The 15,808-nt window shown below is 42.3% G+C and overlaps 1 protein-coding gene across 17 annotated transcripts in view; it reads left to right on the plus strand.

Annotated features, from left to right (window-relative positions):
• FBRSL1 (fibrosin like 1) overlaps positions 1-15,808 on the plus strand; it is a 547,437-nt gene that overhangs the window by 172,560 nt on the left and 359,069 nt on the right. The window lies entirely within an intron of this gene.

The following is a 15,808-nucleotide window of genomic DNA, read 5'->3' on the forward strand; positions in this document are numbered from 1 at the left end:
TTTATTAAAGGAAGAAAATTTAGATTTTTGGATTGCGTGACTCCAGGGGATTGAATTTGAGAAAAATCTACTAAATATCTGAAGACTGCCAACTCTCTTGAGTTAATGAATGTGTTCTCCTATCACAATGGTTGTGCTTCATTTTGCATTATAATGTTGTCTAACAGCAAGTGGCACTTCTGATCCTTTTGTAATTTCCAAGCAAAATGCTGTTTGCAAAATAAACACGCTGTGAGTTTCCTAAAGCTAATGTCATCAACAATAGTGAACTGCATAGCTAGGTCAGTTCTTTGGTGGAATAGAGATGGGTAGGTTCTCTTCATAGCTGTTGCACAGATGTGAGCCCCAAATTGTTTTCTTCCTTCCTTAAGCTTTAGCAGACTGAAGCTGTGCTGTGTCGATTTATTGCTGTGCAGTCGAGAATGAAGCAAAACCTCTCCCTACTTTGCTGCTTTTCAACACAGTTGACAGTAAGACAAAGCAAAATTGCTGTGCTGCTGTTGCTAGAGCATTTCTCTGGTGGAATGGCCTGAGGACTGCTACCACACAGCATGGTTTGAGCACCAGCTCAGGACGGATGGAATTGAACATTTCTCCTTTGTATGAGTCCTCTTTAGGGAAGGGGGGGAAATTTACTTAACCCCTGTTGCTATGGACTAATATATAATTAGAATAATAATAAATAAATAATATAATACAAATATATTATATTTTATAGTAATAAAATAAATGGGGGACAGCGATGCTGTGACCTGGCGTTTTTTGGCCACATCTTTTTATGCTAAACCACCCAGGCCAGAAATTCATGTAGCTGTAGCAGTAAAGCTTATATAACAACGGGCCAACTTAATCAGGATGCAATCAGTTTTCTTTGCCAAGTTTGAGTTTCTTGTCCAGAGAAGCCTTCAGAATTTAAGGGGAAGTGTCATTACTGATCGTACTTGCTCGTACCTCTTCACACGTGCTGTGCAAGTTTTTCTGCCTTGTGTTAATGAAATACTTCCTTGTTTAGATTAAAAGCTTGAAGCTTGAGTGCAGCACACAGTTGTTGGTAATAATTGACTAGCTACAAAATTTACCTTTTGTCATTGATTTCTTAGTCTTCTGCTGAAAAGTTGAGAGTTACTATTGTAGTGTTGCAGGTGGGAAAAGCGAAAGGAGGCTCATGATGAGTGCTGGATTAGCTTTGGGCACCCAGCAAGCAAACAGGAGGGTTAGAGACAGAGTCCAGGTCCCCTATATTCTGTTACTCTGATGGACTGCATTTCCTCACTGTTATGAAGCCTGCATTACAAGTGGAGATAACTTTTCAAGAGGGAAACCACAGGAGAGCAGTCAGCCATACAGTGGTATTTGAGTTTGTTCCTACACATGGGCGATAACTGCTGGTAGTTAGATAGCACTGTAGGAAAACTGCGGGTAAACGTTGATTCATGTTTTTAAGGGTATCCGCTTTGTGAGCGGGGGAGGTACTGAAGTTGTCTCTGTGCATGTGTGTAGGAGGGATATTAAAGATCCAACTTGTCAGGGTGTAAATTCATGTCTGAATGAAGAAAAGAGAACACTCGCATTATGGTTAAATTCCCGTGGTGCATCAGTGATATGACGACAGTGATGCAAACCTAATACAAGGTTGTGTGATGCAGAGGAACTAGAAAGGAAACCACAAAACCCTACTGTCAGTGCAAATGAGAGCAGTAGCAGCAGCGAAGATTCATGTCTTTTGAGAAAACTTCAGTCATAGGTAGTGTAGGAGTCATGCCTACAGGTCAGGATGCTGGACCTGGCAGGCTGTTGGCAAAAACTGATCAAAACCACAGTAGTGAACGGCCTCAAAAAACTTGCATGTAGTCAGCTGAACTTTCTTGGAACAGAAGCTGTAGAAACAAAAGGGAGCTAGGACAAAAAACTAGTTAGCAGTTGTCAGCAAACCTTGACAGAGTGGTGCTTATATTTTAGGCTTCTGTTGTTCCTATAGAGCACATGCCTGTGCACCTCACCAGCACATCCCGCTTGGAAAGAGCAAATGGCCCAGGCACTCCTGTATGCAGGGCCTGCCACTGGCACGTAACTGCTCTATGTTATCTTTTGGTGACTTAGCTAAATATTTATGGCATGAACCACAAGCCACCCAAGCCAGTCAGACCCAGTCTGGAAGAGCTGAAAATATGACAGCATGAGTAAGTACCGTTTGAGAGTATCAAAGAGCTGTAATAATGTGGATAGCATTACATTAGAAAACCAAGGTGGGAGGATTACATGAAAGCAAAACACACAGACAGGCCCCAAGGGGAGACCATCCACCACAAAGGATAATTTCCTACGGGATTCAGACCCAAGAGCACATTCCTCTGAGGCTGCTTTAAAGCATCCAGGCAAGACATCTAAAGAGAGAGAAAAATTCATAATGCTTTTTTTTAAACAACTTTGTGTAGCTGGAGCAGATGCAGCAATGCCTGATCTGCAGCTCTAGCCTTTCGTCTGGACTCCTACATGTTTTTCCTGCCTGTGATCTCCTCTTCAACCTAAGGAGGATGGTGTGGGGTTGTTTGTTGTTTTTTTTTCCCTTCTTTCCTTCAGGGATAGAAAAGGGAAACATCTTCCAACTGTGTTTTGGTTTTGCTTTTGCTATATAGGCAGTGCTGCAGTCAGAGCCATGGTGTTCCCTGGGAATTGCTTTGCCTTTGCTGGACAGCATGGCAGTGTTACTGCGGCTTTGCCTGCAGAACTGTAAGGCTTTTCAGAGTGTGTTCAACACTTAGCCCTGGTGGTTTACAGGCCCAAATCAGACCCAAATTCAATAAACAGTATTTTTTATCTCCCCCTGCACCAAGTTACTTGTCTTGGATAATGTTGTTTATAGTCCTTTCCCCTAGACATCCTTTGGAGTAACAATCCACGCAAACTTGTATATGTGCCTGTACATGTAGTATCTGCATACATTAATACAAAGGATAATATACAGTCTTGGACACAGCAGGTTTAGACTCTTTGCAAAGCTGTTATGCTGCTTTGCGCTTTTGTGTGTGTGTGAAGGGCTGGGGGGAGAATGCTAGCTGCATTTTCTCCCTTTTTGTTCCCCTCTAGTCCGTGATGGAATCACAGCAGAACCATGAAGTTTGGAGGTGCTGCTGTTACAGACACAGTGCCCTGGCAGGAGTGGATGGAGGCTTGGGGGGTGGGGGTGTGGGTGTGTGTGTCAGCAGAACACAGAGGGATCTGCGTGCGTGGGTTTCTGTGTTTCTGTGCAGAGAAAAGCTGCAGTGCAGTTTGTCATTTCAGCTTTAGGCCTCTGGGAACAGACTTTTATTATGGGGAGTGTGCTGGGGAAGGAGCAGCAGCGTTTTAAAAAAAACCCAAAACCCAAACCACCAAGAAGCATCCAGTCCCTCTGTGTGACAGTAAAATATTCAGAGAAATATGTGGTCTTTATGCAGCAGGCATCCTGAAACAAGGCATTGGCACCTCTGTAATACAGAAACTGAAGCAAGATGTTTGGAAAAGACAGATAGACAGCTGGTTTGTGCCCAACTTGTGGTTGCATGTAATCCATCACTGCCAGGCCTGAAAACAAGCAGGAGCTCACAGCCACTGACTTCCTGGCACCGTGTCTATTCAGCAAAACCTCAGTGGTGGCATGAAGTTTTTCAGGGCTGTTGAGAGACGCAAACAATCCCTTCATTCTCCCTGCACTGGGGAAGCCGCTGGTAGGTGGAAGCAGCTGAAGTCTTTGGGCTGCTGCAATCCTTCAGGAGCTGGGAGTCGGATGTGGTTTTGCTTGTGATAAGTTGGCACTGACGCACTGGCTGGCTGGTGGGATAAGGAATATTTTAAGGGAACAGGTGAATGAAGCAGCAGGATTGGGCTTGGAGCAGGTTGTTGTGTTAAAAAGTTTGCTCAAACTCACTATTCTTGCAAAAAAATTGTTGGCTAGCTTTTTCTGTTATTATTATTCCAGAAACCTGTAATCTGATAAAAATTCCTTCTGGCCATAGTGCCAATATTGATAGCTTCTGCTGCGCCCTCAGTGGTGACAACAGAGCAATTTATGGGACTGTGCAGTTGAGCGCTATGTCTGCATTAAAATACCTTTTTGCCATGAGTTTTGGAACCAGTTTGCTCCTTGTTACCTCCTTTGAATTACAGAATTCAAGTATGACCACTGAGCTTTCTCATAGCTTTGGTGAAGGCCATAGCTTAGATATTCACAGTCATGTGTTGTGTGTTCATGTGTGAACCAAAATCGGTGGCTGTGAAGATTGTCTGGGTGGTTTTTGTTTTTATAAGGACCATAGTACAGCCTGTAGTACTGTGTGGTTCAGAGCGTGCTGAAGGCAATAGAAAGGTGCCTGTGGACTATGGAGGATTTGGAATCCAGCCAAACATCATTTCATTGCAGATTTAATGTATTTTCCTTAAAATCATTGCTACTGAATATATGTTCAAGCCTGCTAGTGATTAACAACCAACAGGGAAATACACTCGTTTCCCAATATTGTTAATGATTTACAAGCTGGTGCTGACGTGGGGAGGCATTTTGGTGCTGGGTTTACACAGAATAGGATGGGGGTGTGGTGCTGACTTCAAGTATCTGGTATCGACAGTTACAGCTTTTGTAAAATAACAGCAAAGATATTACAAAATTGTGTAATGAAATATCCTACTACAAGACCTAAAGGCAAACTATGGAACATAGGGCCTAATTCCACATTTTTTTGCTTTTGAGTCTAGACTTCAACTTTTAACACTGTGTCCGTGGTGCCTCATATGGTTCCTCTTGCTGCTTTGCGTGGGCTGAATAATGTGCCCCTTCCCTGCATCAGACGAATAAAATACTTGAGTAATTTATCGTGTAGATCAGTTTAGCTCTGTTGACTTCAGTATAACTATTGATGTATTTGGGGTTCACTCTTTGTTGTTTCAAAAGCAAGTCTCTGGGATTTGGGGTTTGATTTTCCCCAGAACCCTCCTCCCCAATATACTATTACAAAAATATTGCGCAATCCTAGCAATCTTCAGTGACTTCGTTGCATTTTATTTAAGCGTGTTTATGACAGCTTCTCCTGTTTTGGAAAGATGGTTGGTAACAACGTACATTCCAGTAAAACTTGACACAAACAAGCGATTCTGCAAGAAGTCCTGCTCAAAAAAACACGGTAAAAAATACAAAGCCTATGATACAGTGTCTTTTCCCTTGACAGTAATTGTTCTGCTCTTTGTATTATCTTACACAACATGACCACACCACCCGCTGCTCTGACTTTTGAAAAAACAAAACTGTTCATCCATGAGCCAAGAGGAACCAGAGTGATTCTAAATTACATAACTTGTAGAGGAAATTACTTGTTCGGTTCGGCTACTTACAACTGAGTGAGCTTCTTTTTGTCTGCAGTGTAACATTGATCAATCTCTACGAAATTTCTATTACCCACAGGTGTCCCCAGGGCTGTTGGTAGAAGGTGAAATGCCAGATGTGGATGCTGGTGGGTCCAAGTGCATGCTGGTGGGACCCTGCTGAGTTGTTAGTCTCTAGGAGAGTGTCCTGGTAGGCATAGGCATAGGATTTCATAGCAGGAAACATGGGGACAGGTTTCCTGGTATCTTTACTGCCCTAAAATAGGCTGACTGGCCTTCAGTTAGCTACATGGTGCTGCCAGTCTGAAAACCACATCCCAGCTGTATGCAAAAGAAGCAGAATTACAGCAAAACTGCAGTGTTTGGTCTTCCCAGTGTTTTAACTTAGGACAGATGTGTGAGTTAGTTGATTAATACATCCTTTTTTTCATTTCTGCTTTTTATTTAGCAGTTAAGAACATCTCAACTCCCAGGGTTTTGCTGGAAAGTTCTCCCACACACACTGTCTTATCACACGTCCTCCCTCATTCTCACTTTGCATCCACCGTGAAACGACAGTTTCCCAAAGGGGAATTCACCTTAACAGTTGCTAAGTTGTTTATTTTGCTGGGTCCCTAACACCCTGCGATTCCCCTGCAGACAACTGGAGGATTTAATTTGTGATATGTCTCCGGTGGTCTGTGTCCTGCCTTTGCGGGGGATGGATCATGTAATCTAATAGGTGGTTTGTTGCTTTCCTCTCAAAGTGATACAGTCATGTTTCTGTTGGAATATGTTTTCAGTTTTTGGGGATAATGAATGTTAACAAATCACTGCAAGTGAAAATAAAAATAGAGAAGGAAAGTAGGTGAGATACCACTGTAAGCTTGGCTTATGCTTTGTGGATCTTTTTTTAATAGCAAAAAAAGTGACATCAGCTCTGCTGCAGGCATGAATTAAAGATGAGAACTTAATAAAACTTGTTGGAGGGGAGAGGGAGGAAGGAAAGTGGAGCGAAAGCAACGATGTCTTTATTTTTAAGCAGACAGCACCACCTCTGCTTCAGCTTTTTGAGATGGCGGTGGAGAATAACAAAAAGCAATATCCGAAGTGGTCTGTGAATCACAAGTGCCCTCTGCTGGGAAAATACTGCATGAAGGAGTGTTCCCAGGCAGTGTTTCGAGCTGATGCCCAAAAGCTTAATTACCCTCTTTTGCTGGGGAAGAGACTGGATATAATCCAGGATGCTCTCGGCAGTTGCCTTTGCTGTTACATGCCCAGTAGGGATTGCAGTCTGAACATGTCACTGGGTATTGGTGGAGTCTGTGATTTCATTAGGGTTTGACATCACGTGTGTGTGTGCGTGGTTGCTCAGTCACTGGTCTGTTCATTATGAACAGAAAACACATTTGCATTTGCAATGTTGCCGCATGAAAGATAAGAATCTGAGTGAGAATGCTGTGCAGATAACATCAATCTTGGCAAAGAAACAAGCGGTAAAAAGGGGATGGAGCTAGGAAGGAGCCTTCAGTAGCCCTGATTTAACTCTTGTTTGTTTTACGTGAGCAACATGCAGTGTCAGTGCCAAGTTACACACTCCTCCAGCGAGCCCTTGTTCTTCCAAGGCTCCAGACCTCAAGCACAGGCATTTCCTAATTCTGAACCTGCAGGCAATGTGGTTGCCACGGTAGGAATATTCATGCGATCTCTGCCGGTGACTCTGGTGGTTCCTGCTTCTACATCTTCCTTCATCTCTTACACGGGTCTGTACAGAGCAGGCTTCAGTGGTGGAGAATGAAGGGCTATGGGGACTAGATCGGTATGAGTGATCATAAAGTATGTCAGAAGGTAAGTGCTTAGATGTTTCCTGTAGGTGTCATGGGGTTCTGTGGGTGTCCAGCCTACTGGCCAGCATGGCTTTTGCAAAGTTGTTTGCAATCCGGACCTTCTTCAAATGTTGGAAGAGTCTAGGTGCTGTCTGCATGCAGGTCCTGAGGCACAAACCCATTACTCTGCAAAATTAACTATTTGCATGCAAAAATATGGCTTTTACCAGTTAGATCCTTGCTATAAGCTCAGCTGCTGGCCTTCTCCAGCTAGATGTTGCTGTTCTGATCCCTCAATCCACTACCTCTGAGGAACGCATAGAAGCACAAGCAAGAAAAATCAACAAAGAACAACAAAAATTCAACTAAAAACATCAACGTAAGCATATAAGGTTTCAGCTGCTCAGTACTCTGTTCTGAGCATCTTTAGCAATTTCAGTGACAAGAGCTGTTTCTTATCTGAAATAATTTATCTTCACATCTGGAGCAAAATCATGTTATTTGTCATCACAAAAGACTTTTAGTAGATGAATAGTCAGAGATATAAAAATAGCAGAAATCAGAGTGAATAGATAAACTGAACTTAAAAATACGGTTAGTACTAATATGCTATTTGTGCCCCTTGGGAAGAGAAGCTGCTGTATGATGCATCATGTTGATGTTATATAGCATCAAGGAGTGATATTGATGAATTCTGAAGGAAGAGCTGGCCAGGGAAGGAGGGAAATAATCCTTGTGGCTATGAAACAAGCTTGAAATCCTCAGGGATTTGTAACGGAAGCCTTTTTCCTCAAAGGAGCTGTAGAGCTAGTGTCCCAGGTTTCACTGTGCTGGCAATGGTTGACTTTGGCAGGCAGGAGTTTTTCCTATAATTGTCCTTGAGAAGCCTTTGATTGTTCTGCCTGTGCTTGTGGGTGGGAAGGCAGCTTTATTTAAGGAGGAATAAATATTTATTCTCTCAGAGCGCTTGCCGCAGCTGCTGCTTTGCAAAAAGGTGGTGGTTTCAGTTAGAAGCGAGTCATGCAAACTCTGTGCTTTTATGAATTTGCACCTGCTGAGCTGCGGTTTGGGTTTGAATGCCTCTAGAATCTCAGAGGTAAAGTTCACCAAAAGTGGTAAGTTTTGACTGTCTAAACCTGGTGAATTATTCATTCCTTTCTCCCAGTACCATTAATTTACCACCTAGGCTCCTGCCTTCACTCTGAGTGGATTTCTTAGTAAATCTGGCTGACATTTCAGGTGTGCAGCAATCATTTGACCTGTTTTCAGATTTGATTTCAGAAGAATTGCAGAGCTAAGTCTTGTCATCTGTAATATCTGTGAATTCAGACACAAGGATTTTTGGTGCCCAGTTAAAATAATATATTGAATTGACAGGGTGATTTCTGTCTCTTTCTATTTACAGCTAGAAATAGAAATTTTGAACTATGTGAAATGCCTCTGTTTGGTGTAGAGAGCTGTTATCTGTGAAACCTACTGACAGTTAAATGTCATATTAACTGTTAAAGAGTGCATGGTGTGCTTGGTAAGATGGTGGACTTGAGTCAGATAAGGATTGTGCAGGAAGTATTTACATGATACATATGCTTTTAATGGTATTTGGTTGCTTAGTTAATGGATGTTTGTTGGCTGTGATCACTGCCTGTGTTGGCAATTAACACTGTCGACAACTTCTGGATCGAGAAATTCCTGAAGTGCCCTTTTAGGAGTTGAAGGAATAGAGAAACATACTGCAGACAAAACATGAGTTCAAATGCCATGAATGCACACTTTCTGTAATTGGTTTCCTTCAGAAGTGGGGAATTTAAGTGAGTTTTTAATAGCTTCTTTTTAATCTACTCCAGTTTCTTCCTGTCTCTCCATGCACGCTTCCCAGAGGGTTTTTTACTTCTAACGTAGAACTTAGAGATTCAAGTCAACCCTTCCAGGTAGTGAATGTGAATCAGAAAAGTGAGATTAAAAAAAAAGGGGGGGGGGGGGGGGAAGCCCCTGTATCGTAATACTATAATGCTTATTTCTAAGTAATATTTGGTGCGTTTGGGAGGATGGTAATATTTCCAGAGGGATTTGGTACCCAGTTCAGAGCCAGGATATGGTAATCTTCTAATGGAGAGGCTTATGCTGGGCTGCTGAAAAAGGCACCTGCTGGTGTAAGCTTCTCTGGCATGGTGTCCTTAGCCCACATGTGCTCTTCCTCTTCCCTTGTGGAAACTTTGGAGAGTCTGTGTTTGTGCATGCAAGATAGAGGAGTCATGTCTACCTCCAGAAGGGAAAAAACCAGCAGCTGGCAGTGCCCAAGGGGCAATACCAGCCTCATGTCCCAGTTCTTGTCCCTCCCAGCAAAAAAGAGCTTTAACAGCTTAGTGCCCTCAATTGTAGGTTAATTGGGTGTGGGCTTGGGTGGGTGGTCTCGTATCCAGAGCGAGCAAAGCAGAGGTGATGGAGAGGAATGGCTTCAACAAGCAGTGTCAGAGGCTGCTGGTGTGTCTGTAATAGAATTTCGTTTCTTAATGCACACTGGAGTTTCCTGGAACAGGTACAGGGAGTGCTTTTGATCGCAGCACAGGCATCGAAGTGGAGATCTGCACCCAGTGATGGGAACATGCACAATTGAAAGTTGTGTTGTTTGGGGTTTTTTTAATGGATTTGTTTCCTGTGGCCTTCTCATCTGGAAAAGCAGCACATTGCTTTCTTAACACCTTAGTGAAAGGGGATACATTTCAAGGGATTGATCCATTCGTTCAGAGTATGTGTTTAGTTGACAAATCAAAGGAAACCCAGCTGAGAGAACTGCCTTGCAATCTCAGCATGGGTCTGACGTGTGAAGTGAGGTCTGTAAAATGACTCCTCCTGTTAATTTGTCACATTAGCAGGTGGGGGGGCTGTACATGATGCAGAGTGTTCCCTTTCTGTTGTTCCCTATGTTGACGATTTCAAAATAGCCTCTGCATAAACAGTCCCTGAAGGAAGTTGTTCCACTTGTATTTCTCATTTTTGCACCTTATTCCCTTATTTCTGCTTGAAAAAACAACTGCTTGTCTCTGTGTAGAAAGTAACAGATCACAAAACAACATGTTGTTGCTCTTTTCAGCCTTTCAGCATGGGATTCCTCCACAGAGTAGGTTTAATGTTTTAAAACCCCTAAAAGCTAAAGCAGAATGTGCTTCTGTCTCTGCCCCTTGCCAGGGAAGCGAGGGCAGCCTGCAGCTTCGGGGTGTGTGCTTGCTGGGGTCAAACTTTCTTGGCTCTTCCTTCCAATAGTTTTCTTCTTTCCAGTTTCTAATTAAATGAGGCCATCCTGAATAGAAAGGAAGGCCATGTACTCTTGGTGTGTGTCTTGTTGGTTTGTTTTTTTAAAAAAAGTACTGAACTTTTTTCGTATTTCACTAGCAGTTTAAAAAAGAAAATAAAAATTCATACAATGGTCTTCAATATTTTGATCGTTATTCTTTTCAAAGATTTTTTTTTTTCTAATAAGAGGTCCTGCTGTGTATATGAAGTTTAATAGTGTTTCATCATTAAAAAATAAACTTCAAGTTAAATTTTAGGAACTTCCTCTTACAGTGAAACAACAGGTTTTGCTTGTGATAGAGCATTGCAAATACCAATGCTTTCCCACACCTCCTTGGACACGTACCTTGCTCTGCAGCAAAACATGCAGGCAGGCAGGGAGGAGGGAGTCTGAAAGGCTTCGTTGCTTTGTTGGACATTGAAATGGTTGAGATAGCATCCTGAAGTCTATGCTGAAGTTCTTCTTGGTTTGGATGTTCAAAATTAGCAGAACATAGGTCTTGCAAAACACACTGTAGGTCTCCTACTAAGCTGCACTGCTTCTGTCCACACTCCTGACCCTGTCTCTCCCTTGTGTTGTCCCATTGCCCTAAGTTCATCCCTGCTGGTCCTAGCTCTGCTCCCTGGCTTCTCCTTTCTTAAGCATACTGCCCTGTGAGAAATGAAGTGTCCAATGAACATCAGAGGTGTTCCATCAATTAATCTGAATGAAGCCACATCATCCAAACAGTGTCGGTGGAACAGGAGTTTGCGGGAGTACCTGGAGTTGTCATGTGCATAGAAAGCCTCATGTTTTGGAGGAATGGTGGTCATTTACCAGAAGAATCCTGGAAAGTGCAATGAAGAAAGCAGCAAATATAATGCTAAGTTTAAGCATGTTTGAGTGTGAAAGCAATTAAGAAACTTACCTCAGATTGGCTTCTAAGCATAACCTGAGCCAAAAGTGTTCCTGGAGTACCATTTTACCTATTGATATCTGTATGGGTGAGCAGGGGCTTATTGACCTTGCATGGATGCCTGCATCCTTGCATGCTATTGAACATGAAGGGCTGGTGAGAAGCAGTCCAGCTGGTGATTTGGTCTCCTGCTGGTTGAACTGGTAGTGGCAAATATTCAAAGATTAGCAGCATTGTGATTTGCAGAGTATTTCCCTCCAGAGGGGAAGGCTGCTGCCTCAGACCTATAGCACATCAGTGAAGTGCTTCAGCACACCTTCATGAGCAGGATCGGTGCCATCAGGGCACGGTTAAAACAAGACACTTAAACCCTTCTAAAGCTGCTGATCATTGAACAGAAACCTGAGCTCAAGAAAGCTATTAATATGCTAAACTGAACTTGTTCTCTCAGTTAATTTTAATGCAAATAACTTTATTTAAAATTGATGCTGGTAAGAATTGGGAAAAGCTTTCTGAGAGAGGTTTTTCCTTGCTGTTAGAATAACTTCATCCCAGGCTCTGCCATTAGACTTCATGTGGCAGCTCCCCTTCGTTGGAAGGTTGCCCCAGGTGACTCACGGTTCATGCACTCTTGTAAGCGCTGTTAATTTGTGAGGTTTCAGTGGTTAGACTGAGCTGCTAACTGGGCTCTGAGCAGATAATGAGGTCAAGCAGGGAAGAGAGGGAAGAGTCCTGCAGGTTCCCACTTGGCATTTGTGCCCAGGTTGCATGTTTTATGAAGATTCTGTTCTAAAAGCAAAGTTCATGTAAAGACTTCGTTTTGCAGAGGTGATTTGTAATACGTGTCCAAACCTGAAAACAGACCTAGTTGTTCATGCTCAGTGCAGTACTGCTGTTGAGATCACTGCTGTCATGCTGAAATGCAAATTCGCTGGTGTTTGTTTTGGATCATTTTGTGCTGCATTGGAATGAAGAAACTACTCAAATGCTGATCCTTCTTCTTTCAGGGTTTTTACAAGGTAAGTCGTGACGTTAGTAAGTTGAAATAGCATTGTGGAATGGCACTGCTTAGAATGCTTTATAAAGAAAGCAGATTAATGAAGCATAGGAGGGTGCAAAACTAGATGCAGAAGCAACATTGTCATGTATTCTGTAGCTGGCAAGCCTCAAATACACAATAGTTGGAGCAGTTCGCAAACAATTGTCTTCTATATTTTACTCTAACCAGCTCCCTGACTTTGATCTTATGATAATCTTCATATTAGAATTGTATCATAGAGGTCCCAGGTTACACAAGGAATTTTATATCATTTCTGGGATTTGATATATCCAGTACATTCACTCTGAAAGTTTCAAATACAGTCATTCAGCATATCTAAGAAGGAAGGTAGCTATGAGTATCTCTTGAGAGGCCCTCTTTTTGCATCTCGATACGGGTGCATGACCCTACGCTCTTCAGAGTTGACAGGAGTGGAGCCTTCAGTGGATGTTAAGTCAAACCAAGAGTTTAAGGAAAGTCCCTCTGTTTCTGGCAGCACACCAGCACTCCTGTCAATTTAAGCTTTTCATGTAATGCTGAATTTTTGCAGAAGTTAGTCTACTGTTTAACTTCCAGGCGGTAATTTCAGTGGGACTACTGATAGCGTATAAAGTTAAGTGCTAATATAGGATCAAGATCATCTTTAAATCTGATCCCTGTGGGCCCAGATACAAACAGTATCCTGCAAAAGGGAACCAGCAGCGCTGGTTCTGGTCTACAGGCAACTGCTCATTCATAGATGAATCAGAAGTTACTTGAAGAAAGTACATCTTGAAAGAATTGCTCTTTATTTCTGAAAGCATGATATGATTTAAGCAGCTGTCTTATTGACCCAAGGGAGCAAAACTTTTTTTTAATAGACTGATGAGAACACGCCTATTCAGTAATACTGCAGATAGCAAATGTTTCTGTACTCTGCAAAGTCTGTTGGGTGAAGGTGACCATGGTAGTCATAAGATGTTTTTTTAATAGCATACCATGGTTTCAAAATACGCTTTTACACTCCCTTGACGCATATTTTTTAAGTGCTTAGGGTTTCATTAACATTGTAGTTATATTTTCAGTTGGATTTAATTTGCATACAGCATACTTGCTTAAAAAGGGTGTGTGTGGCTGAGTCTTTTGTTGCTTTTTGGGTGATGGGTCTTTCCTCCTGAGTTGCACAGAACAATGCTATGTTCAACTGCAGCTGGGTGAATAGCAGAGAAATTCAATATTGCACTGTTTCACTTTCCAGTAACTTCTTTCAGAGGGGAGGATTTGCATTGTGGCAACCTCCTGTTCTGTAAGTGCAAATACATGTGTAGTAAACAGATCACGCTGTGACTGGGTCTTGCTCAAGAAATGTGCTGGATGATGGTATAATTTTTTTAAAACATGGAGTCCACACTAGGAGACAAGACCATGCAGTTGGCATGCCTGGGTGTGAGAGCTGAGTGGGGTACAGGGAGGCTGTGGAGGTCTTGAAAGTGAAAAGATGCTGTTCATGTTTGGTGTGATTAGAAACAGTTGACTGTTGGAGCGATCGGAGGGCAGGGTGCTCAGCTCAGAGCAGGGAGCCTTGCGGCAGACCTGCAGTGACGGCCAGGTAAAGGGCACCAACATGGCTATAGCAAGGGATGTGCAATGCAGTCCTGGGCAAGTGCTTCACCTGTGTGGAAAGACAAGAGAGATGTTAGTACAGTGAGGCAAAAAATGTTCTAGAAACACCTTGGTTATGGGAACACAATGTGGGCTTTAAGTTGAAAACAGTACTTTGCTTGTGACAGGCTGGTGCTGGAGTTCAGTGGCAAGAAGAGATGCAGAAGAAGAAAAAACATTATTTTAGCCATGTGAACTCAAGGCAGTTGCAAGGCACAGAGACTGAGGCATCCGCCTGTGCATGGTCTCTGTTGAAACTTCAGCTGAAGTTTGCTTGCAGATGGAGTTACCCAGAAACTGAAGTGAAGAATAATGAAGTGGTTAGAGAATAGCTGTGGAATGTTAGCTCCCTGTTAGCAGTGCGTGGTACTCTAGGCTGGCTTTGGAGTCATCCTGTTGGGTTTACAGGACGCACAGGTCTGAAGAGGCACAATTCAGCTCCCTTGCTTAACTAGCCAAGGCATGAATGTGTCTTTTCTACCACAAGTGGTGGTTCAAGTGCCCTATTGGGCTCTGTGAGGAGTGTTGCGCTGCCCTCTTCACCCGCTCTGGGGAGAGCTTGGAGAGCAGCTAGTTGCATGGACCACTTATTCCTGTAAGCCTGTCCTTAGGTCTGGGCAGCTGGGCGCGTAAGGAAGTTTGTACTCTGTTTTGTCCAGGAACCTGCTTAAATAGAGTGGAAACGGTTATGTTACCAAAAAAAAAAAATAAAATCTGTATATAAAAAAATTCACCTACCTTGCAAAACCCTTTGCTATCAGTGTTATTTATAGGTAGCATATCAGAACCCCTTGTAAGAGATGGGAGCTGATGACATTAAGAAAATTGCAGCTTATTCTTGTTTACATTGAACTGCTGATGCCTAGAAAATAGAAGAGGAAGCTTAGCTCTCACCAGCTGAAGTCATAGTGCTCGTTAATACCAGGTTTTGGATATTAAAGCATGTATCACCAAAGTAAAACTGTGGCAACCTTGTTCTGTTTGCCTTGTTTGTTGGCTGTTGCCAGATGATAGTCATAGGCTACTACAGCAGAAAACTCAGAAGACTTTCTTCTTTCTGAAAGTATAACCACTTTCTACAGCCTTCCTAAGTTTTAATTTAAAAAAGCATGTAATGATTTTGGGATTGAATCCAATTTCATATGGTGTTTAAATTGAGAAATAAAATTATTTCCATCAGGCTTTTAGTTCAGGGTTTGTAACTGCTGGATCATTTCCTTTTTCATCAGTTTCTGAGTTTTGAAATGGATTATGAACTTTAGTGAAATCATTTAGAAATGGATTTCATGCGGAATAGTTAATAAATGAATAGCACAGCCATGTAGTGAAACGAGTCTTGTTTGCATCTCAAGCAGCACAAATTTAAATAAAATGCAGGGCTTTGCATAACAGCATTTGTTTTTAATGGCAGCAGTGTTTTTCAAGCCACCTCCAATATCCTTCATTTTTCACAGGGATATCTTTGGCAGCAAGGAGGATTTTCAGGGCCTGATTTGAGGTACATAATTGGAGCAGTAAGGCTACACACACAGAGTGTCACTTAATGGATGAGGCTCATTTAATTGTAGGCTGCTCAGAAATAACCCAAGAAACACTTCACTGGTAGCTAATGCAGAGGTGTAATTAGACTTCTACATAAGTGTAATTAGGCTGATTGCATAGAAAGAAAGAGAGTTCATAAGGTTTTTTAAATGTGTGCAGAGTCATTTTATTTCAACTGTCTTGTCCCTAAGCTTCTGCCATATTTGTGTGGAACATAAATAAATAAGTACATTGCTGTT

The sequence above is a fragment of the Falco naumanni genome, chromosome 1, assembly GCF_017639655.2.
Source record: "Falco naumanni isolate bFalNau1 chromosome 1, bFalNau1.pat, whole genome shotgun sequence".
NCBI classification, from domain to species: domain Eukaryota; kingdom Metazoa; phylum Chordata; class Aves; order Falconiformes; family Falconidae; genus Falco; species Falco naumanni.